At 41.5% G+C, this 23,099-nt stretch overlaps 1 long non-coding RNA gene across 2 annotated transcripts; it reads right to left on the reverse strand.

The window, feature by feature from the left end:
- Nucleotides 1-270: 270 nt before the first annotated feature.
- Nucleotides 271-22,347, reverse strand: LOC127580694 (uncharacterized). 2 transcript variants are annotated; one of them, XR_007957866.1, is made up of 5 exons: nt 22,210-22,347; nt 16,231-16,274; nt 13,682-13,830; nt 9,831-9,878; nt 271-737 (listed from the first exon to the last, which is right to left on the reverse strand). It is a non-coding gene; the product is annotated as an uncharacterized LOC127580694 (long non-coding RNA). The 2 variants fall into 2 exon arrangements; XR_007957865.1 differs by having other exon boundaries at nt 9,682-9,878.
- Nucleotides 22,348-23,099: the final 752 nt, after the last annotated feature.

Here is a 23,099-nt window from a genome sequence, read left to right on the forward strand (position 1 = left end):
AATCATCACTGTCATGTTTGAATGCAGAATTGGCTTGAAGGCATTGTTAAAGCCCTTAGCACTGCTATAGATTCAATATCCACTCCCTTGAAAATCAAACTTTCATTTGCAAACTGTCCCTACAGAGGTTTAGCATCATTTCATTCACCTCCAAATTGCTTTTACTTTCTTGTATCCTTTATTTATTCAAAAATGATAATGCTGGTCCATTCATTAGCTCCCCCCCCCCCACCCCCCCCACCCCCACGGTAATCTGTTCTATATATTTGTGACAATAAACTGGATAAATAAAGCTGGTATTCTTCCATACCAACTGAGCATAACAGTTCCAAACAGTAAACATTTTTGTTTTATTTCTTAATCAGCACTTCCATTCAATTTAAAAATAATGGAACATAAAAGTATCTCATTTACCTGAAACAAGAATGTTTCTACATTCATGTGAATTATGTTTCAGAATTTATGGGCATTATTCTGAAGATAAATGTGAGTAACATCCTGCAATAAAATCCTTCTCAAAAACATTAACTTGTTCTCTTTCATTTCTTCCTTGTCCATCAAGTATGGGCAACTGAGTAAATGGTTTACAGTTCAGAGTTTGAGATCAAACAACTGAGCAACTTGAAGAATATCTGTTTAGCTGACACGCTGCACCCTACACCTTCCCACAGAATCTTCTGGTCAACTTCCTAATGCTTTTTTTGTAAAAAAAAACAAACTGCTGCAGGTGTTGAAACCTGAATAAAGAAACAAAATCATTTAGTCAGTTAGATTGTCTGGACAGATAAAATAAGTTAAATTTTCAGCTAAACATGTCTATGTTCTCTAGAAGTCAGAGTTATACAGCATGGAAACAGGCCCTTCAGCACAAATGGTCGAGGCCAACCAAGATGCCCCATCCAAGCTAGTCCCATTTGCAATGGTTGTCCCATAACCTTCTAAATCTTTCCAATCCATGTACCTGTCCAATTGTCATTTAAAAGGTGTTACTGTACCTGCCTCAACCACTTCCTCTGGCAGCTCATTCCACATACATACCACGCTTTGTGTAAAAAAAAGTTGCACCTCAAGTTCCTATTAAATCTTTCCCCTCTCACAAACCTATGCCCTCCAGTTCTTGATTCCCCAACACTGGGAGAAAGACTGAGTGCATTCACCCTATCTATACCCCTCATGATTTTATACACCTCTGTAAGATCACCTCTTAGTCTCCTACACTCCAAGGAATAAAGACCTAGCCTGTCCAACCTCTCCCTATAACTCAGTCCCTTGAGTCCTGGCAACAACCTTGTAAATCTTTCCTGCACTCTTTCCAGTTTAATAAAACTTTCCTCCAGCAGGGCAACCAAAACTGAACACAATACTCCAAGTGCAATCTCACAAGTGCCCAGTACAACAGCATGTCACCTCCCAACCTTTATGCTCAATGCCCTGACTGATGCAGGCCAGCATGCCCAAAGTCTTCTATACCACCCTGTCTACCTGTGACTCCACTTTCAGTGAACCATGTACTGGTACTCAAGATCCCTGTTCACAACATTCCCCAAGGCCCTGCTGTTCACTGTGAAAGTCCTACCTGGATTTGACTTTCCAAAATGCAACACCTCGCACTTATCCAAATTAAACTCCATTTGCCATTCCTTGGCCCACTTATTCAGCTGATCAAGATCCCCCTGCAAGTCTTGATAACCTTCTTCATTGCCCACTATACCACCTGTTTTAGTGTCATCTGCAAACTGGACATTCATATTTTTAATGTCTAGTCTGTGGACATTCATTCCAAGATTCTCCTGATCATCTACACTTCTTAGTATCTTAGTTTATTATTTGTCACCTTGCATTATTTGTCACCAATACATTGAAATAGGCTATAGCTGTCTTCCTTGCCATCATTTCTATTTTGGTGTCACCAACGTTTTTCTTTCACATTACCCTCCAGTTAAGTCCACGTTTTTCTTTCACATTACCCTCCAGTTAAGTCCAAGATATTTTACCTTCATATGGCTTTCCTGCATTAATCCTAGATCCCTTGATTCCGATATCTAAAAATCTATCAAACTCTATTTTGAATATACGCAGTGACTGAGCTCCAAAGCCCTCTTGGGTAGAGAATTACAAAGATTCATAATCCTCTTATTGAAAAAGAGGATCTTCTTGCCTTGGTCCGGAATGGCCAGCCACTTATTTTGAGAATTTGATTCCTGATTCCAGACTACACAAGCAGTCAAAACATAAATATTGATCCTGTCAAGCTCCATAAAGATCTTGAATTGACCTGTAAAACCCTAATACTATATTGGACTATATTTCCTTTTGCTCTACCTCCGCTTGAACTAGTATTGTTATGATTATTCTTGCTTTGTCATGCAAGCTATGCATAATATGTTCATTTATGTTAATTTATGCTTGTCATGTTTGTACTGTAATGTGCTGCTGCAAAAAAAGCTCATTTTCATGGCATTTATACCCTGAATATGTATGCCCATGACAATGAACTTGAACTTGAGATCATGCTACAAAGCAAATGAGAACTAGCCCAGTTAGTTTAATCTCTCCTCAAATGAGAAGGCTCCCATCCCTGGAACCAATCTGCTGAAAGTTCTACAGAAGTGCAGAGATCAGTTCCCTACACAACCTACCAGATGCAGTCTCACCAGAGTTTTGTTTTATAATTGGATCTGTATTCTTGTACTTAAATTCTCATGCAACAAAGGACAAAAAACTTTCTTCCTGTCATATTGCTTGCTGAACTTGCATGTTAACTTCAGGGATATTAGTGCATGGGCACAGAACTCCCTCTGAACACCAATACCTTTCAATCCTTCATCTTTCACAAGACACTCCGCGTTCATTTTTTTTCTGCTAAAGTGCCTAAGTTCACATTATTGCATATTATGCTCCACCTGCAATTGTTGTGCACTGTCACTTAGTCTATGCCCCTGTGAAGCCTCTCTGTATGTTCCTCATTGCCCCCAGAGCCATCCTAATCTCCAATCACGAAAAAAATCTGTCGATCAGTATAATTTTGCTTTTCACGCTGTGATGATTTTTAAATCAACCCCACTTTCAGTTACACCTCAAAGTCTTTACTTTCCTAACACAGTGAAAGTCCAATAACTAGCACACTCAAGACTTAGGTGGTGTCAGATATAGCCAGTGTTCCAGATGATACGAAGTTATTTCTACCAATACCCAAAAACATTTAATTTACTTTTTTAAAAAGTCACACATCATTATAATAAACTTCCAAGTGAAAAAGTCAAGTTTACAGGCAGTGGAGGAACTGAGGTCCCAATAATTGGAAAAGCTTAGGAACCAGAGCTCTTCATAAGTGGGAGTGGAGTATGGGAACCAAGGTCCATGAGTGAGAAGGAATGGCAGAAACGGAGGTAGCTATGAGTGGTAAGGAAGCCCAGCGAGTTGGAAGGGGGCACTGGTACGGGAGCACTGGTGAGTGGGAAGGGATCATAACCAACACTACCTAGCGAGGCAGATGCTGAACCACCAGGATTTCCAAATCACTAGATAGCAGATTATCAGAGGTTTACTGTAATACTTTACCAAATGACCTGCAGAAATCCAAGTACACCACATTAAATGTGTTACCTTCACTGACCACACTTTGCAAGAAATTTAGTTAAGATATTCAGGCAAATTCCTTGGGGTTTCATAAACAATTTCCCACCTCCAACATCAGAGCTGATTGGCCTGTAGTTGCATAATCTTTCCTTTCCTCCCTCTTTAGATAATATTACCACATAATATTCTTTCAGTTTCATTGCATCTCAACTGCGACCAAAGAGTATTGGAAAGTGATAGTCGGAACCATGTGGTATCTTCCCTTACCTCTCATAAGAATCTAGTTTTTACTATTGGGAGAGCCATGAAAAAGGGCACATAGCTACAAGTTAAGGGGCCAGTCATTTAAAACCAAAGTGCATAGAAATTCCTTCTTTCAGTGAATCTCTGCCCCGAAGGGTGGTGCAGTTTAAGGTGGAGATAGGTAAATATTTGAAAGATCAAAGTATTGAGTATACGAAGAACTGGCACAGAGTTGAGGCCAGCATAGGTCAGCCATGATCATATTGAAAGACAGGGCAGGCTTAAGGGGACTGGTGGCCCACTTATGCTCCTTATATTTTTGTGAACCTGGGATTTCTTTATCCCAACCTGGTCATTATCTATTTTTGAAGATGCCAGGAAGCAACCAATCCCCCCTCTCTCTCTATTTACTATTTCTAATTCTTCACATTCTTTGATCTTATTGTCAATGTCCATACCATCTCATATTCATTACTAAATACATGCATGTTTCCCTTTCACACAGAGGTGAGCATTTTTACCCCCAATCATTTACTGACCTAACTATTCCCTTTATGTTAGGGACTGGCTTCATTTGGCCTGCAAATCAGGATATTAGGACCCCTGTGTCTGGCCAATATTGAACAGACTCCTTTAACCACAGGATGGGCATGAAGACCTCAAGCAGCCATTGGTATGGTCCAAGGTCACATCCAGTCTATTGGATAGGCACTAGGGCCCTATCATGGCTGCAAGCTCAGTTGCCAATCAGTGTGAAGAAATACGGGTTACGAACAGGAGTGGGCCACTTGGCCCATTGAGTCTGCTACACCATTCAATGAGATCAGTGCTGATCTGACTATAATCTCAACTCTGCACTCTTGTCTACATGCAGCAACCTTTCACGTTTGACATAGTAAGAAGCTCTCCACCTCCATCTTATAAATATTCAGACATCCATTTCACGACTCTTTGAGGAGGAGAGTTCTAAACAGTCATGATGCCACATAACAAAAATCTCCTCACCTATCTAAAATGGGCAACCCTTTATTTTTAAAACCATAATCTAGTTCCAGCTTCTTCCAAGAAGAGCCCAACAGAACTTCCCGAATAACCCCTCAAGATCCACCCTCTCAAGACTGTCAGGACAATGCATGTTTCAATCTTCCCCTCTAACTCCTTTGGATACAAGCCCAGCCTATCCCACATTTCCAAATAAGACATCCCATCCTTTGTTTTACTCATTGATAAATACAGATTGAAGTGCTGGGTTTAACTGTCTTGGAATCATCACCTTCATAATTCTCAGGCTCGAGCTTAAATGAGGTAAAAGTTTTACAGTGCCTAATAATTCACTGATCTCAGTTCTGAGCATTCACACACCGAATCCCAAAGATACACAACCTGCTGTGGAAACGTCCCTCCTGTAGGCCACCTCAGGATCCACAGGACTGGAGAGGAAGCAAGTCCTCCTCCACCATAAGAACTGTCCAAGAAGGTGGTTATTCTACAGAATATGTGGGATTGTGTACCTGCCAGTATCTGGTAGTATGCAAGACTGTGGCACATTGTACATCTGCCTTTACCTAGTATTCTGAACCTCCAAGACCCTGATTGTCTATGCAAGTGTAAGATTCATCATGTGCATCATCAGACATGGAACAGTACAGCACAGGAACAGGCCCTTTGCCCCACAACATCTACGCCGAACATGACACTAAATTAAACTAAATCTCTTCTACATGTACATGATTCATATCCCTCTGCCCCCTGCATGTTCATGCGTCTAACAGACTTTTACATGCCACTTTTGTATCTGCTTACAGTACTGTCCATGGCAGCCTGTTCCAGACAGCTACCACTTTCTGTGTAAAAAAAACTTGCCCCACACATCTCCTTTAAAGATTCCCCACTCACCTCAAATGCATGTCCTTTAGTACTTGACATTTCTACACTGGAAAAAAGATTCTGACCATCTGCCCTATGTCCCTCATAATTTTATAAACTTCTATCAGGTCTTCCCTCAGCCTCCAGCATTCCAGAGAAAACAACCCATTTGTCCAACATCTCCTTAAGAGCTCATACACCCATCCAGGCAGCATCCTGGTAAATCTCTTCTGCAGCTTTTCCGAAGCCTCCACATCCTTCCTGTAATGGGGTGACCAGAATTGCAGATAATACTCTAAGTGCAACCAAACCAACATTTTATATAGCTACAACGATTTCTGATACAACGTGTGAGTGTGGGATTCATTCCATGTCTGCTGGGATAGATTCTGTACCTATCATTTACTATTGTGTGTACAGGGACCATTCTGTAACTTACATTCTCTAGTACTGCGTTAACCATGGTATTCATTCTGTGTTTCATCTTTTGGTACAACATGGGAGTGTGAGATTCAGAGTGGATCTATCAGTTTTTGGTTCTGTTCATGAGTATAGTGATTTTTGTGTGTCAGTCTTTGTATCGTGTATTGTGAATGTGGAATGCATTCTGTATCTGTCATTTTCTGCTACTGTGCATGTGTGTGCAATTAATTACAAGACTGCTATTTACTAGAACTGCTTTCCTGTATTGAATTCATTCTATACTAGTCTCAGCTTTTGTGTGTGTGAACATGGAAGTCCATCATGGAGTTTTCATTCTCTGGTACTGCCGCAGCACAGAATTCATTTTCTAGTTCTGTGTAAGCATGAGAGGCATTCTGCATCCTTTAGTCTCTGGTGGAATGAGTGTGAATGGGATTCATTTTGACAGCATCTGGCAAAGCCTGCGTGACCACCTGTAATTCAGTCATACAGCACAGAAAGAAGCCCTTCAGCCAACAATATCCATGCTGCCCATTGTACCTATCTACACTAATCCAATTTACCCACATTATGTATGTAGCCCTTTATGCCTTGGTGGTTCAAGTGCTTCTCCAGATGCTTGTTAAATGGTGTGAGAGTATCCACCTCCACCACCTCTTCAGGCAGAGTGTTGCAGATTCTAAACACTGTTTGAAAAAATCCCCTTCAGGTCACTTATAAATCTGCTTCTTATATCTATGCCCTCTTGTTTAAGACACTACCACTATGGGAAAATATTCTTACTATCTACCCCCCTCATAATTTTGTATAGCACTGTGAGGTCACCCTTCAACTTCCTCTGCTCTAGGGAAAATAAACACAGCCTATCCAACCTCTCCTTGTAACTGAAATTCTCCAATCCAGAGTCCCCTCTGCACCCTCTCCAGCACAAACACATCACTCCTATCATGTGGCAACCATAATTGAAGACAATGCTCCAGATGTGGCCTAACCAATATTCTATAAAGTTGTGTGATGTTCCTGCTCTTATATTCTATGTCATGGATAATGAAGACAAGCATCTAATATGCTTTCTTCACCATTCTATGTCGGATTCATTGCATGTCTCTGGGGTACAAGTGTATAGATCCCTAAGTCCCGAGGTTCATCAACAGAGTAGATGCAACTTTACAGAACACTGGTTAGGCCACGCTTTGACTATTGTGTGCAGTTCTTGTCTCTTACCAGACTGTATTGTAAGTGTACAAACGGTACAATTCCCAGCACTCGCATACACTAAAATAACATGCAAATTCATTGTGTTTCATATTTTTTCCCCCAGAGTGATTTCAGGATTCATTCTGTAAATTATGGGACAACGGGAGGAGGAAGGGGATTCCTCTCCTTGAGGTGGGTTGCAGCCATGACTGAGTCTGTCTATTCTGTCAAGAGTACCTGAAGTGGTCAAACAAAGGTGGGGATCCAAAACTGGGCACCCTGACTGGTTCTGGGTTGAGCTATCCAAGGACCCAGTCCTCCTGCAGATGTACAAGAGAACAGGCTGAGGGGTTTGCTGCTCCAAGGTGCTTTGGTGCATATATGAGGTCACAGATCCAGCTTCTGCAAGATTTGACCAGCACCTCATCTGTCTGCTCACTAGAAAAATGGTGGGGTGTTACAAAAAAATGTGTTGAGCTGCTGTCAGATGATGGTCCTTCTTGGCAGTTTGATCTGTACCTCTTACAAGATAATGTTCTTTCAAGATGTAGCTAGTGAGCTTTGTGCAAGAAGCTGCTTAAGGTAGGATCAGAGTGCTGATCACCAGGATGGCGAAGCAGATCACTGGCCTCCACCACTCCTCCCAGTGAAATCACTACCACTGTATTGTACATCAAGGAGAGAATATACTTTTATGGAGGCAGCCCAGTGCAATCCCCTAGTACTGTATTGCGAGGAGATAGACTCACAATGTCTTAGCACTGTACTGCAGGAACGCAGAGCTGCACAGCACCCCAGCTCTGTATAACGCAAAAAAGACAGACCTGTACAACCCAACATGTCAGGATACCTAACATTGGAACTTTCAGAAGTAGCGCATGTGCAACATTTATAATCGCAGTGCTGCACTGCAAGGTCAAAGGCTTTTGCAAGACCTGACAATGCACCACCAGACCCCTTTAATACAATAAGATAGAATCCAATGAGACAGAACCATACAGTGCTAAATGCTGTTGACTGCAAGGACACAGAATTATACAAACTAAAACATTTCCACTGCAAGGCCACAGTCAGCTCACACAGAGAGCTGCAAGCAGACAGATCAGTACCAGCTCTGCTCTGACAGTTATAAGCAGCATTTTACTTTAAAGGAGCTGAACTTTACAATACCAAATAGTGTACTGTAAGGTCACAGACACGCAAAATATTCCAGCACTGAAGTGTAATAACTGTAGCATCCCAATTCTTTAATTCCATTAATCAAATACAATAATGAAGAAACTCTTCCTTCTGTTGGAGAAGCCAGAATAAATGGGATCAACCTTAAACTTGGAATTAGACTGCTCACAAGTGATGCCAGGAAGCAATTGTTCCCCACAAAAATCTACTGGGAATCTGAAAAACTCTCTCTTCAAGCTCATGTGAACAAGGCAAATAAATTTCATACGAGGGTACTAAATATTAAATAATGACTCTCTTCCTACCATTTCAACCCATACAATTGATTTGTTACAACACATTTATGACTCCCATAACAATACTAAAACATATGTTTTATAATATGTACCCAAGGTGAACACAGGTACAATTCAAAGCAAAATTTGATAAGGTTATACAAGATATAGTCACTAATAGTTAGATGTAAGTGAGAGGATCAAAGGACCACCTCAAAAGATATGAGGTTTAGGGAATTGTTTAAAAGCTTAGTACCCAGGCAGCCAAAGGCACCTCGGACAGGGATGGCGAAGTAATTTGAAAGTGCAGGAATTGCACATAACCAGCCTCCCCCCCACCTTTCGACTCTGTCTTTACATCTCGCTGCCTTGGCGAAGCAGCCAGCATTATCAAAGACCCCATCCACCCAGGTCATTCTCTCTTCTCTCCTCTTCCATCAGGTAGAAGATACAGGAGCCCAAGGGCACGTACCACCAGACTTAAGGACAGCTTCTACCCCACTGTGATAAGACTATTGAAAGGTTCCCGGATACGATAAGATGGACTCTGACCTCACGATCTACCTTGTTGTGACCTTGCATCTTATTGCACTGCACTTTCTCTGTAGCTGTGACACTTTACTCTGTACTGTTATTGTTTTTACCTGTACCACCTCAATGCACTCTGTACTAACTCAATGTAACTGCACTGTGTCATGAATTGACCTGTACGATGGGTATGCAAGACAAGTTTTTCACTGTACCTCGGTACAAGTGACATTAATAAACCAATACCAACACAGGCGTGCAGGGATCTTATAGAGCAGTTAAACTGAAGCAGGTAAGGGAGACAGAGTGAGTGAGTGCAAGAAAGGAACAGTGCTAAAATTAATGCACGTTCAAACTTAGAACCAAAGAGTAAAAATGAGCAGACACTTACCATTTCCTGCTGCAGGCAGGCGGAGAAGAATTTCCATGAAAGAGCGGCAGCTCTCCTCCAGTCAGGTCACAGATCCAATGAGTGAACAACAAAGCATAGACTTATGTTACAACAAAGCATAGACTTATTTCGAAAACCACCTTCCTCACCATTGCTTGAATCCATAATTGCGATTGCCTCCATTTCCCCAGAGTAGCCTGCAAGTAAAAAAAAGAGAATCAAGTGAATAATTGATCTCAGCTTGGAGGAGAGGGGACTGGGCTGGGTGGGGTGTCTGAATTTCTTCTCCCCACCCCCCCATGCCGCCACCCCCAAGTAGGTTATGGCTTGAGATGCTTTGTTTAAAATGGTAGGGAAAGCAAAATGAATGGGGTGAATACCTAATATATGAAAGAGTAGGAACAAGATCCTAAAGCCACTCAGGTCAACTATACCACTCAATATCATGACTTATCAGCCTCATCCACTCTCATGTCTGATCCCCATATCCATTAATTCAACCTTGAATAAGCTCAACGATGGAACATCCACGGTCCACAAAGGTGAAAAACTCCGAGGGTCCACAACTCCCCAATGTAATGCAATAGCTCCTCTTCTCAGCACCAAATGATTCCAGACTTTCCAGTTAGAAGGAACAATTTCTAAGCAACTCATTTATCAATCTCAGGGTCTCTTGTGTTTCAGTAAGGTCAGCTCTCATTCTCTGAACTCTATTTTCCACAGGCTTAGATTCATTTTACTAAGTCATTTCTCTCAAGATAATCACTCATTCCAGCAACCAATCTAATAAATGGATATGACACAGCTACAATGCATGTGATCCTTGCTTGGGCACCAAAACCATTGCTGTACACACTAATGCACATTTAGTCCCACTTAAACAACATACAGCTGCAGTAACACTCCAATTCACAACAGTGAGGGAAGGTCCTTTGACCCACTGACAGCTCCTCTGTTCTCTGCCCTTTAACTCAATGGTGCAAAACATTCTTGCAGGGAGGCCATTTACTTCCATCATTATTTTGTTGCACCTAACCTTTAACTTTGTTTTCTGAACCAGTGGTCCAGAAAAAAAAAAGATTAATCAATTTTTCTCCTTAACAAAATATTCTGTGTTATCTATCAAAATGAAGAACCTCACGTTTACCAGCATTTCACTCCATCTACTGGCTTTCCCAGCTCATTTCACCCACCCCTAATGCTTTGCAGGTATTTTGCACCTTCTTCTTGGCTCACAATCTCACCAAGTTTCATATCATCAGCAAACTCAGATAATTCATAAACTGCCCTCCAATCTAAGTGATGATGCGAACTTGGATGGAAGGGCAGACTGCTAGCAGTTGAGGGATGCCAATGAACTTGGCAGCAAACCACAAGCACCAAGCTGCCAACCTGAGTCTGTCTCACTGATTGGTCCTTCTTTCTCTGCACTTTAACTGCAATCCTATCCAGGCTAATCAATGCCCAGGAAGAAGCCTTAACCTGTTGATCAGTTCTCTGTCTTTTACCCAGTCCCCTTTCAAGGTTAATTTCAACCACTAGACTGAGGAAGGAACCCTGGACTCACTGTCCTTCAGGCAAATCCCTATCCAGATTCATTTCCCAGCCTTGGGATGGAGAAGCTCCTAGTTTGTGCATTGATTCTCTCTTGGTCCCTGCATTTGAATCAGACCTCTATCTTAGCACCGTGAGTGAGGAGGTTCCCCTGGCCTATTGACTGCTCCTCTCTGCCTTTATCCAATGGTGCACCACACTCTTGCAGGGAGACCCAGACAGAAATTCCAAACCAATCCAAAGGCCACTCATAATAAATATGTTTAATCTTAACTGTAACTTTAGAGCTCACAATCATCCAACTGACTCAAAATTCTTGGAGCCTGTAAGGATGGGTCAGACTTCAGGGAGCAGGAACAAGCTGGCAACTGTGCTATGCCAGAGGAGCAATTCAAGTTAGAGGTAAGAAAAGGAACAGTGTGATAGAAGATTGAATTGGTAGATGTCAGAAACTGTTCCGTGCAGCAAAAACTTCGTTCCATGTCTGATGCCAGAGTTAAGCACCTCTGTTTGGCTGAAGTAAAGATACTCATGTTAGACTATTCTTTATTGATTACAGTTCCACCTTCAATACTATAAACCCAAGCAAACTCATCACCAAACACCAAGACCTGGGACTCAACACCTCCCTCTGCAACTGACTTCATGACCAACAGACCACAATCAATAAGGATAGGCAGCAACACCTCTGGCACAATTATTCTCAACACTGGTGTCCCACAAGGCTACTCCCTATACACTTAATACTGCATTGTCAGATTCTGCTCTAACGCCATCTACAGGTTTGCAGATTATACCACCGTAGTGGGCTGTATCTCAAACACGAGACAGAATACAAGGAGGAGATAGAGAGCTTAGTGACACGGTGTCATGACAACAACCTTTCCCTCCATGTCCACAAAACAAAAGAGCTGGTCATTGACTTCAAGAAGGGGCGGCAGTGCACATACACCTATCTACATCAACAGTGCTGAGATCGAAAAGGTTGAGAGCTAAAAGATCCGAGGAGTGCACAGCACCAATAGCCTATCCTGGTCCAACCACGCAGGCGCCGCAGCCAAGAAAGCTCGCTAGCACCTCTACTTCTTCAGGAAGCTAAAGAAATTTGGCATGTCCCTCTTGACACTCACCAACTTTTATTGATGCACCATAGAAAGCATCCTATCTGGATGCGTCACAGTTTGGTATGGCAACTGCCCTGCCCAGGACTGCAAGAAGCTGCAGAGAGTTGTAGACACAGCTCAGCACATCATGGAAACCAGCCTCCCCTCCGTGGACTCTGTCTACACTTCTCATTGCCTTGGTAAAGCAGCCAGCATAATCAAAGACCCCACCCACCTGGGACATTCTCTCTTCTCCCCTCTCCCATCCAGCAGAAGGTACAAAAACCTGAAAGCACATGCCAGTAGGCTCAAGGACAGCTTCTATTCCACGGTTATAAGACTATTGAACAGTTCCCTCCTACAATAAGGAGGACTCTTGACCTATCTCGTTATGACCTTGCACCTTATTGTGTACCTGCACTGCACTTTATCTGTAGCTGTGACACTTTACTCTGCATTCTGTATTTTTTTTTCCTTGAACTACCTCAATACAGAATTGATCTGTATGAACGGTATGCAAGCCAAGTTTTTCACTGTACATCGGTACAAGTGACAATAATAAACTAATTAACCAAGTACTTGATGTACGAGGGGAAAAATCTAACTGTTTTAGTCATGTGTGAATCAATGACATTGATAGGACCTCGGAAGTTCTGATAAAAAAAAATGAGCAGCTTGGTCCAAGTTAAAAAGCAAAGCTGCAAAGGTAAAAATCTGCTGAGGAATATCAGACCAATGTGCAAATCAACAAAGGGTCAATAAGATCAGAGGGTTGAACGTGTGACAAAGTTTTCTGTAGGAGAAATGTGTTTCAATTCACATGGTCCTGGCACCAGTACAGCAGGAAGAGGTAGGACATCTAATTGGATGGTCTGATTTGAATCAATGTGTTTATGAATTATATAATTAGACCAATTTCCACACCATTCTCACATTCCCATGGTCGTCCGTTAGGCCAACAACCAATATCCATTAACGAGTGCACACGATCCTAACTACACCTCGTCCACTCTGTTTCCTGTCATAACTGTTTCACCATCACATCTGCTCTAATAATATCACTTTCCATAGTGCTTGTGAGTGTCTTTCTTTATGCTCCCTGTGGCTTCCCTTCCACCAGAGTCAATTACAAAATCTGTGCAATTTCTCACTTCCTTGCTCTCACTTCCTAACGTCCCATCCAGAGCAAGGATATGTTCTCCTCCCCCTCCGCACCTTGTCCTCAATTTGACTCTCATTTTGAACATGACACCAGCACCAAACTTATGTTACTCTCAAGGGTGACTCTAATCTCCGTCTCCCCTGCAACTTTCTAAATCCCACTCTGAACTCTCCGTCATTACCTCTTATACAGTTTCAATGAAGCCCAATGTAAACTCGAGGTACGACATCTTTCTCCATCTGGCACTCCATAAGCCTCAGGGCTCGAATCTGGATTCAACAGTTTCGGAGAACAACCCTTTCCAGGTTCCATCAGAACAGGCAAGTTCTGCTGCAAGAGAAGACAAAGTTAGGGTTGTCTGGCAGCTGTGATGGCCTCAGTGAGGAGGGGGCAAGATTGGCTTGTTGTAGTCAATGATCCCCCATATTGGGGTCCTCTACCTAGAGGTGGCAGGTTTTTTTTCCTCTCTCTATCCACAGATGATGCCCAGCTGGCTGGGTATTTCCAGTACTTCCAAGGTTTCTTTTGCACTTTTAGCAACATACTCTCTATGTCAATATGAATCTGTATTTTTACTTGCTCTCTGCCCTATTAGGCATTCTCTTTGTTCTCCCCACCCTCCCCCCTTCTCTGCTACTTCAAAGTTTTTAAATTTTCCCAGTTCTTACAAAGGATCACTGTCCTGTAATATCAACTCTGTTTCTCTTTTGATAGATGCTGACTGAACTGCTGAATATTTCCAGAAATTTTTGATTGTTACATACTAGGGCTGTAGACCTATTGTTCAAATTGAAATATTCAAATTGAACATTTTTGATATACAGAGGAATCTGGATATACAGTCACAGATCTTGTCCATGTCCATAGCTCCCTGAAAGTGGCCAAGCAAATAGATAGGGTGGTAAATAAGGCATACAGAATGCTTCATTGGTCAGGCCATTGAGTACAAGAGAAAGGAAGTCATGTTGTAGCTCTACAAAACTTTGGTTAGGCCACACATGGAGTATTGTGTGCAATTCTAGTCACATCATCACAGGAAGGATATGAAGGCTTGGAAAGGGTACAGAAGAGGTTTTTCCAGGATGCTGCCTGGATTAGTGGGTATGAGCTACAAGAAGAGGTTGGGCAAACTTGGGTTGTTTTCTTTGTAGTGTCAGAAGCTGAGGGGAGACCTAATAGAAGTTTATAAAATTACGAGAGGCATAGATAGGGTTGACAGTCAGAATCTGTTTCCCAGGGTATAAATGTCAAATACTAGAAAACATGCATTAAAGGTGAGAGGGGACATTTAAAGGAGATAAGCAGGGCAAGTTTTTTTTTTACAGAGAGCAGAGAGTACTTGATGCCTGGGTAGTGTAGTAGTGGAAACAGACACTATGGTGACATAGAAGAGACTGCTAGATAGACAAATCACTATGCAGAGAATGGACGGATATGGATCATGTGCTGACAGAAGTGATTTAGTTACTTTGGCATCGTGTTTGACACAACCATTATGGGCTGTAGAGCCTGTTCCTGTGCTGTACTCTTCTATGTTCCATTAGGAAAGGTCAGTGAGAGGAGGGGTAAGAATTCAGCTGAAAGGTTATTAGGAAGTTAGAGAGTAACGAGAAAGCAATAATACAGATGTGAAAATGAGGTAATAATAAGCGAGAGTGTGTCAGGAAGGGACAGACAATATCGTACCTCCAATTAGAGCCAAAATAAGGAAAGTAGTTAAAAAAAAAACTGAATGCACAGTCATTCATAACAAGGTAGACAAATTGATGGTATAAGTGGGTATGATATAAATGGGTATGATGTCAAGCCATATCACATCTCTTATGGAGTCGTGTTTGCAAAATGACCTTGACTGAAGTCAAGTATTCCAAAATGCTTAACTTTTAGAGGAGATAAGCACAATGGAAAAGAAGCAATCTGCTATTAAAGGATAGGATCAAGGCAAAAGAGAGAAAGAATCTTAATTCAGAAAAGCACTAAGGCTATGGAACAGCATGGGACAGAAAAGATCACTGAAGGTCCAAGCAGTTGTGGTAATGGAGGGCACAGTCTGGAATGAAAATGAGGTGGCATGCAAAAAGAAACTGACCAATATTATGTTTGCAATATGATGGCAAGCACGGTAGTGCAGTGGTTAGCATAATACTTTTACAGCACCAGCAACCCAGGTTCAATTCCTGCCGCTGTCTTTGAGGAGTTTGTGTATTCTCCCAGTGCCTGCGTGGGTTTCCTCCAGGTGCTCCAGTTTCTTCCCGTATTCCAAAGATGTAGGGGTTAGCAATGTTGGCGCCAGAAGGACAAACTCTGGCTTTAAAGTAATGGGTGGGAAGTTCAAGGGAGATATCGGAGGAAGGTTTTTTACCCAGAGAGCGGTTGGGGCATGGAAATGTGCTGCCTGGGATGGTGGTGGAGGCTAGATTCAAGAGATTACTAGATAAACATATGGAGGAATTTAAAATAGAGGAATATGTGGGAGGAAGGAGTTAGATAGTCTTAGGCAAGGTTTAAAGGTTGGCACAACATTGTGGGCCGAAGGGCCTGTATTGTGCTGTACTGTTCTATGATTCTATGAATCTATGAGAAGTGTGGCGACACTTGCAGGCTGCCCCTAGAACACTCCACACAAATGATGCATTTCACTGTGTGTTTCGATGTGCATGTGACTAATAAAGATATCTTGTCTTACGGTAAGGAATTTACACAACCATACTGGTAAAAATTTAAACTTACTTTCACCTCTGGGGAACTGTGTACTTCAGAAAATTAGGAGGTGCCTGCAAGAAGAATAATATACAGTAAACATGGGTTGTTTGAATCTCCATGCTCACTATGCAAACTAGACAAATCAAATTAGCAGTAATAATGTGAAGGATAAATTCACAGAGTATATACAAGATGGTTTCTCGAGCAGGATGAGGAAGTAATTAGGAAATAAGCTTCTCTAGATGTTGTATTGTAAAATGAGAAAGGGTTAATTAATAGTTAAGGGGCTTTTAGGGGAGAGTAATCAAAAGATCATAAACTTTTTTTTAATCACAGTTTCGCTCAATCCAAAAGCGAGGTCTTTTAAACTGAAAGAAAGCAAAATACAAAGATATGTGTCATGTGTTGCCAATGCCAGACAGGTGAACCACATTAAATGGTACAACAGTAAAAATACAATGGCTGATTTTTAGAGTACAAATACAGAATGTACAGCAAATATAAATATCCATTTTAAGGTACAAAAACACAGGAGAAAGAATAGTCTCACCCTAGCTAACAAAAAGTTTGTGATAATATTAAAATTTTTCAATGCTGTTAGAAGAAGCAGTAAACCTAATAATTGGGAAAATTTCACAATTCAGCAAAGGACCACAATATTGACAAGGAAAGGGATAATAGAATACAAGTGTAATTTTGAATTCTATTTTCTCTTTGACCTGAAAGTCACTCTTTCTTTTCCACAGATGCTGCCTGAACTGCTGAGTGTTTTCAACATTTCCTTGTTTCAGTTTTTTTAGCATCTGCATTTTTGTTGGACTTTCAAGAAAGTAAGATTGAAAAAAAAATCTAGTTTTTTTTAAGAAAGGAAGAGATTACCAAAAGTTAATGGAGGCCCCTAGAAGATCATGAGAGGAGAAAATATATTGGGGAATAGCAACACGATAGATCTATAAATATTTTGTGCATCTTTGTGGAAGCAGACAACAAAAAAAAACTAAAAATTATGGAGGGTAATATTGTTTAGAATGAGAGATGAAATAATTTACCATTAATTCAAAAAACATATTAGTTTAATTAATAAGACATAAAGCGATAAATTCTTGTGGTCTGATGACCTACATTCTCGGGTTTTGATAAAGATGGCTGTGGACGTTGTAATTGCACAGATTGTCATTTTGCAAATACCACAGATTTCAAAAGTGGAAGATAGTAAGTGTAACCGCACTATTCAAGGAAGATGGGAAATGCAGAACTACAGACCAGCTAGCTTGATGTAAGTAGTTGGGAAAATCTATCATTAACAAATAGTAACAGGGCACATAGAAAGTAATAATAGTATTGCGAAGAATCAACATGGATTTATGAAGGGGAAATCATGTCTGACAAATATGTCAGAGCACTTTGAAGTTGTAAGTTGCAGAATAGAAAATGGGGAGTCTGTGGATGTAGCATGGGCTTTTCGAAGTCCCTTGAAAAGGCACTACAAAGTTATTAAACAAAGACCTAACAACATCTGGAGTGGGGAGATAATACCCTGGCATGGATTAAGAAATGGTGAGTTGATGTATTAGATGGGTCAAAAAAACAGCCATTTTTGGGTTGGGAAGCTGCAATTGGTGGAAGCAGTAATGGAACCCTAATAACCTATATTATTGGCTTGGATAGGATACCAAGAGAAACTGATGATATCATGACAGTAAGAGTTCTGAGGAGGATGCCTGGAAGTTTCAAGGGCACGGGACAACCTAAGTGAATGGGATGGAATATAATGCAGAAAATGCAAAAAAAAAAGGGCTTCCAATTTCATAGAAAAAAATGGAAAACAGTATTTTGAATGGTGACAGACTGTGTTGGGATTATCTTGCACAAAGGAGCAGGAGTAGACCACTCGCACCTTCGAAACTGCCCCACCACTTAACAAGATCACGGCTGACCTGATTGCACCTCACCTCTGCATTAGAAAATAACCTGCAGTAGCCTTTTACCCTTTTGATTATCAAGTATCTATTAAATTATATGTAATAAATTAAAAAATATTCAAATACTCTGCTCCACTGCCCTTTGAGGAAGTTCCAAAGACTCATGATAGTCAGACAGAAAAAATAATTGATCTCAACTGTCGTAAATGTCTTAATCACTTGTTTTAAACAGCGACCCCTAATTCTAGATTCTCCCATGAGAAGAAACACCCCCTCCACGTCCACCTTGTCAAGACTCCTCAAGGTCTTACTTAAAAAAAAATCCCTCACACTCTTCTGTTATCCATGTTACGGACTCAGTGAAAGTCCCTTTAAGATAGAGAGTGTGTGTGTATGTGTGTGTGGGGCGTGCTTACGTCAATAGAAGATAAAGGACGTAATGACGTTGTTGAAGAAGGCAGAAGAAGAAGGAGAGAGAGAGAAGGGAGAGAGACACCAGCCTGCTTGTTTTTTCTATCGATGGATGAGAAACAATAACTGTGTTTGCCACTGAAATCCATGTATGGAAGTTGGAAGTAATCCGGTGGAGTTCACTTTGTTGCTGACCTGTAGAAGGAAACAGGTATTTGTGTGTGGACGACCACGGTTCGGATGCTTTTCGGGGTGAGGAAGTCACTACCGAGTAAACACTGAAGTGTCGTTTGGGTTCCATCGTGGAACATTTGGATTTCGTATGTACTCTCTCTATGTTTTTCTACATCTACATCTTATCTTCAGACAATGGTGGTTGTTGAAGAAGCCCTTGCTCATGTTTCACCTTATGGCTTGCGGAACTGAACTTTAAGAACCATTCAGGAACTGGGAGTTTTGGACTTTGTCACACACACACACACGAAGAGTTTAGTTTTGGGGTTAACGTTCGAGGTTTAACATTTTTGAATTCTAACATACTAACATTTTTACTTTTATTTTACGTATTATCATAAGTAGTGATTAATAAAATAGTTTTTAACACTGAATCATGCTCAGTGTGTTTCTTTTGTTGCTGGTTTGTGACATCCATCAGATGCAATCATTGATGGCACAGCAGTTGACTCACTGCTCCTTGGATCCAGGTTCGATTCCTACCTCTGATGCTGTGTGGAGTTTATACATTCTTCCTGTGACTGCATAGGTTTTGTCTGGGTGCTCCTGTTTCCAAGGATATGCTGTAAGGTTACATGGTTTTTGTAAATTGTCCCTTAATGTATGTAAGTGACAAAAAAAAATCAAAAAAGTGGAAGTTGGTGGGTGCATGAGAGGTTACAGGGCTACAGAGGGATAAGTCGAGAGAGAATTGCACTGATGAAATGAATCTGCTTGGCACCAGTATGTACGAGAAGCTAAAGACCAACTACCGAGTCATAATATGCAAAAACAATGAGAACTTTCCCTCATGAGGTAATCCACCCATGAGGAGAGTAAATCCAAGGAGCAGTGACTCAACTGCTGTACCATCAATGATTGCATCTGCTGTATAACAGAAGAGTGTGAGAGATTTTTTTTTTGAAAGACCTTGAGGAGTCTTGACAAGGTGGATGTGGAAGGGATGTTTCTTTTCGTGGGAGAATCTAGAATTAGGGGTCACTGTTTAAAAGCTGCTGCAAATGTATCCTTCCTTAAATAAGGAGACCAGTATTCTATATAGTACTTGACATGTGATCTCAGCAAAGCCTCATACAAGTATAACCTCCTTTAATTTTATATTCCCCTTGCAATTAACAATAACATTCTTAGCTTTCCAACTTACTCATTGTAGTTTCCTAATTACTTGAAAAGCTGTAGCAAGCAATTAAGTTGACATTGTCTTGCAGGATTTGACTGCAAGAGAAAAGAATCTTACTGTAATTATATTTGGCCCTCATTGCACCACTGAAATATAACATACAAGCCTGATTATGCTACAAAAGGTGACAATGACTGTTCATCAGATTAATTCCTAGTAAAGGTGTTTCTCCTACAAGGAGAGATTAAGCAGATTGGCGAACTATTCTAATTGAGCATCAGAGTCATAGAGCTGTACAGCACAGAAACAGGCCCTTCGGCCCAACTCATGATTGCCAATCATGGTGCCTATTTATGCAAACCCCATTTCCCTGTATTAATTAGGCCCTATCCTTCTACTCCTTTCCTGTCCAAGTACCTGTCAAAATGCCTCAAACATTTTAATTGTTATAAACTCTAATCTTGAAGAATGAATGGTGATCTCGCTGAAACATGCGAAGTTCTTAGGCGACTTGACAGGATAGATGCAGGTACATTTAGAACAAGGGGTCACATTCTCAAGATAAGTGATCAGCCATAATGGACTGAGATGAGAAGAAATTTCTTAACCTCGAAGATATCCAATCTTTGTAATTCTCCATTCACAAGTGTTGTTGAGGCATACTCACTGACTTACTTAAAGACAGTGATACATTTTTGGTTATTAAGGGAATTAAAGGAATATTAGGTTTGTGAGGCAAAAGATCTTAATAGCAGAAAAGGCACAAAAGACAGAATGGCCTTCTATTCCTTATGTTCTTAGTCACTTGGAGAAGCGCAAGTTGGTGTAAGATAACCAGCATGGTCTTGTTCAAGGCAAATTAGGTCAAGCTAACTTGATGGACTTTATTCAAGTTACTAACAGGGGTGATGAGGGAATTGTCATTCATGTGGGCTTCCAAAAGGCAATTGATAATATACTACATATTAGGCTCATCAAGATTAAAAGGCCTTGGCTGCGGCAGTGCAGATAAAAAATTGGCGAAGTAACAGGAACTGAGTAGAGGCAGGAAGGTGTTTTTCAGACTGAACAGTCATGTACAGTGGAGTTCCCCAGGCATTGGTACTAGGGCCAATGCTTTTCTTATATACTGAGGCAGACTTGGATGTATGCAATTTCCAAATGACACAAAAATTGTAGAGAACTGCTTAGAGGATAGTTATAGCCTTCATTAAGATGTAGACAGGCTAATGGAATGGATAGGTGGATGGCAGACAAAATGTAATATTACAAAACATATGTTACATCTGAAGTATATGTATATTGGTCACTGAAAGTGGCAAGACAGGTTGAAAAGCCAATTAAAACATACAGGATCCATGTCTTTATAAAATAGAAGAATACATTTAAGAAGCACTTGGATAGATACATGGAGGGGCAGGGGCTGGAGGGATATGGGCTGAACCCAGGAAATTGAGTCTGGGCACAGTGATAGGCATGGACTGGTTGGGCCAAAGGGCCTGTATCCATGCTGTATTGCTCAATAACTCCATGGAGTACCTGAGTAAGAATGTCATGATGAACCATTTATAAGTTTGAGTTGAAATTAAAGTTTTAGATGCCACATTTTAGTAAAAGAACGAAGGTTTTGTAGAGGGTGTAAAATTATTCTACTAATGAAGGATATTAGTTGAAAGAATAGACTAGAAAAAAGCTAGTGTTGTTCTCCTTGGAACAGAGAACATTGAGAGGATATCCCTTGAGGTACTTAAAAATAAAAAGGGTATAAATAGAGTAGGTAGAAAGAAACTGTTCCCGATGAAAACATGAAAAAGGGAAGGAAGAATGAAGAAAGTATTTTGGTCATGAGTGTGAATTCTCTACCCAAGAGGGTTGTGCAGGCTGTTGTTGGGAATATCCAGAGACAGAAATCAATGGATTTTTTTTTTAATTTTCAAGAGATATAAGGTTAGTTTAGGAAAGTGAAATGCTGAGATGAAAGAGCAAGCATTATCCAGATGATGGAACAGACACCAGAGGCTGAATGGGCACCTCCTGCCCCCATGTTCTGATGCGTCCCCCTCTTCTCGGCTCCACTCACTGCCCCCTTGTGGCAGATCAAGCGCTCCTTTCCACCTTGCCAGACCCGAGTCCAAACGTACCATACCCCAGAACCTTACTGTGACAGACCGGGGCACATGAGAACAGTCCAGAGGATCGAACTTGACCAGGTTCGTCCCCAACTTTCCAGTTGCAGGCCCAGAATAGCCCCTGGTCCGTGGCCCAGCGGCGGGAGCGTCTCAAAAGCTCGGTAGACATTCTGGGGGGTCCGATTCCTACCTCAGCCGTGGCAGAAGTTGGCGGCGAGTGCGGGCCACACGGACCTGCACTCGTCCCGGGCTTCTGCCGCCACCTGACCCACGGCCCACATTCCAGCCCCGAGTCCACGGAGCGTTATCCCGCTGGGAAGGAGGCGGTGTGTCCTCCGCTTGTTGACCCATTCGGGTCCGACCTTCCTCCCACGATAGCGCCCCCGAGGCCCGGCGCGGTACCGACCCTCAGACGCCAAGACGCGTTGCTGGAGGAACGACGCGGTGACGTCAGGTACATCAGCGCTCCGCCTCTTGGTGTCTTGTGACGGGACAGCCGCGGGTGGAGAGGAGGGTGAGGGTGATCTGTCAATCAAAGGAGGAGCAGCCCCAGCTGCAGGCAGATCCAAGGGAAAATTTGAATTGAAAAGAGCAGCGGAAAACCCCCATGCCAACTCATAAATCTGTAGAGCTGCAGAACTCTGGTACTGCGTTGGGGAAATAAAGATCTATACAATCTTAAAACGCACTGTTCTCAAAGTGCCCTGATGGAAGAGTGAACGTACATGACATTTTCTACTGAGGTAGAAAGTTTTTACTTCAATACGAGAGCCAGGTTTTCAGTCTAAATGAAGGAAGGTAGGCGATTGAGGAGTGAATTTCCAGTGGATAACTGGAAAATTACATTAAAAGATATATGATGGTGACCAGGCAATTGCAAGACATTTTTTAATTGCATGATTTCCAAAAATGCTTTACTGTTTTAAGGCACAGAAGTACTCCACCAGTGGCTGACGGGATATATTAAAGACAGTATTAAATGAAAGGATGAGGGTGATTATTTTTGCCAGAGATAGCGGTAAGCCTGAGGACTGGGAATATTTTAGAACAGCAAAAGAGAACCAAGAAATTGACAATATA

This window comes from Pristis pectinata, chromosome 20 (genome assembly GCF_009764475.1).
Source record: "Pristis pectinata isolate sPriPec2 chromosome 20, sPriPec2.1.pri, whole genome shotgun sequence".
NCBI classification, from domain to species: Eukaryota; Metazoa; Chordata; class Chondrichthyes; order Rhinopristiformes; family Pristidae; genus Pristis; species Pristis pectinata.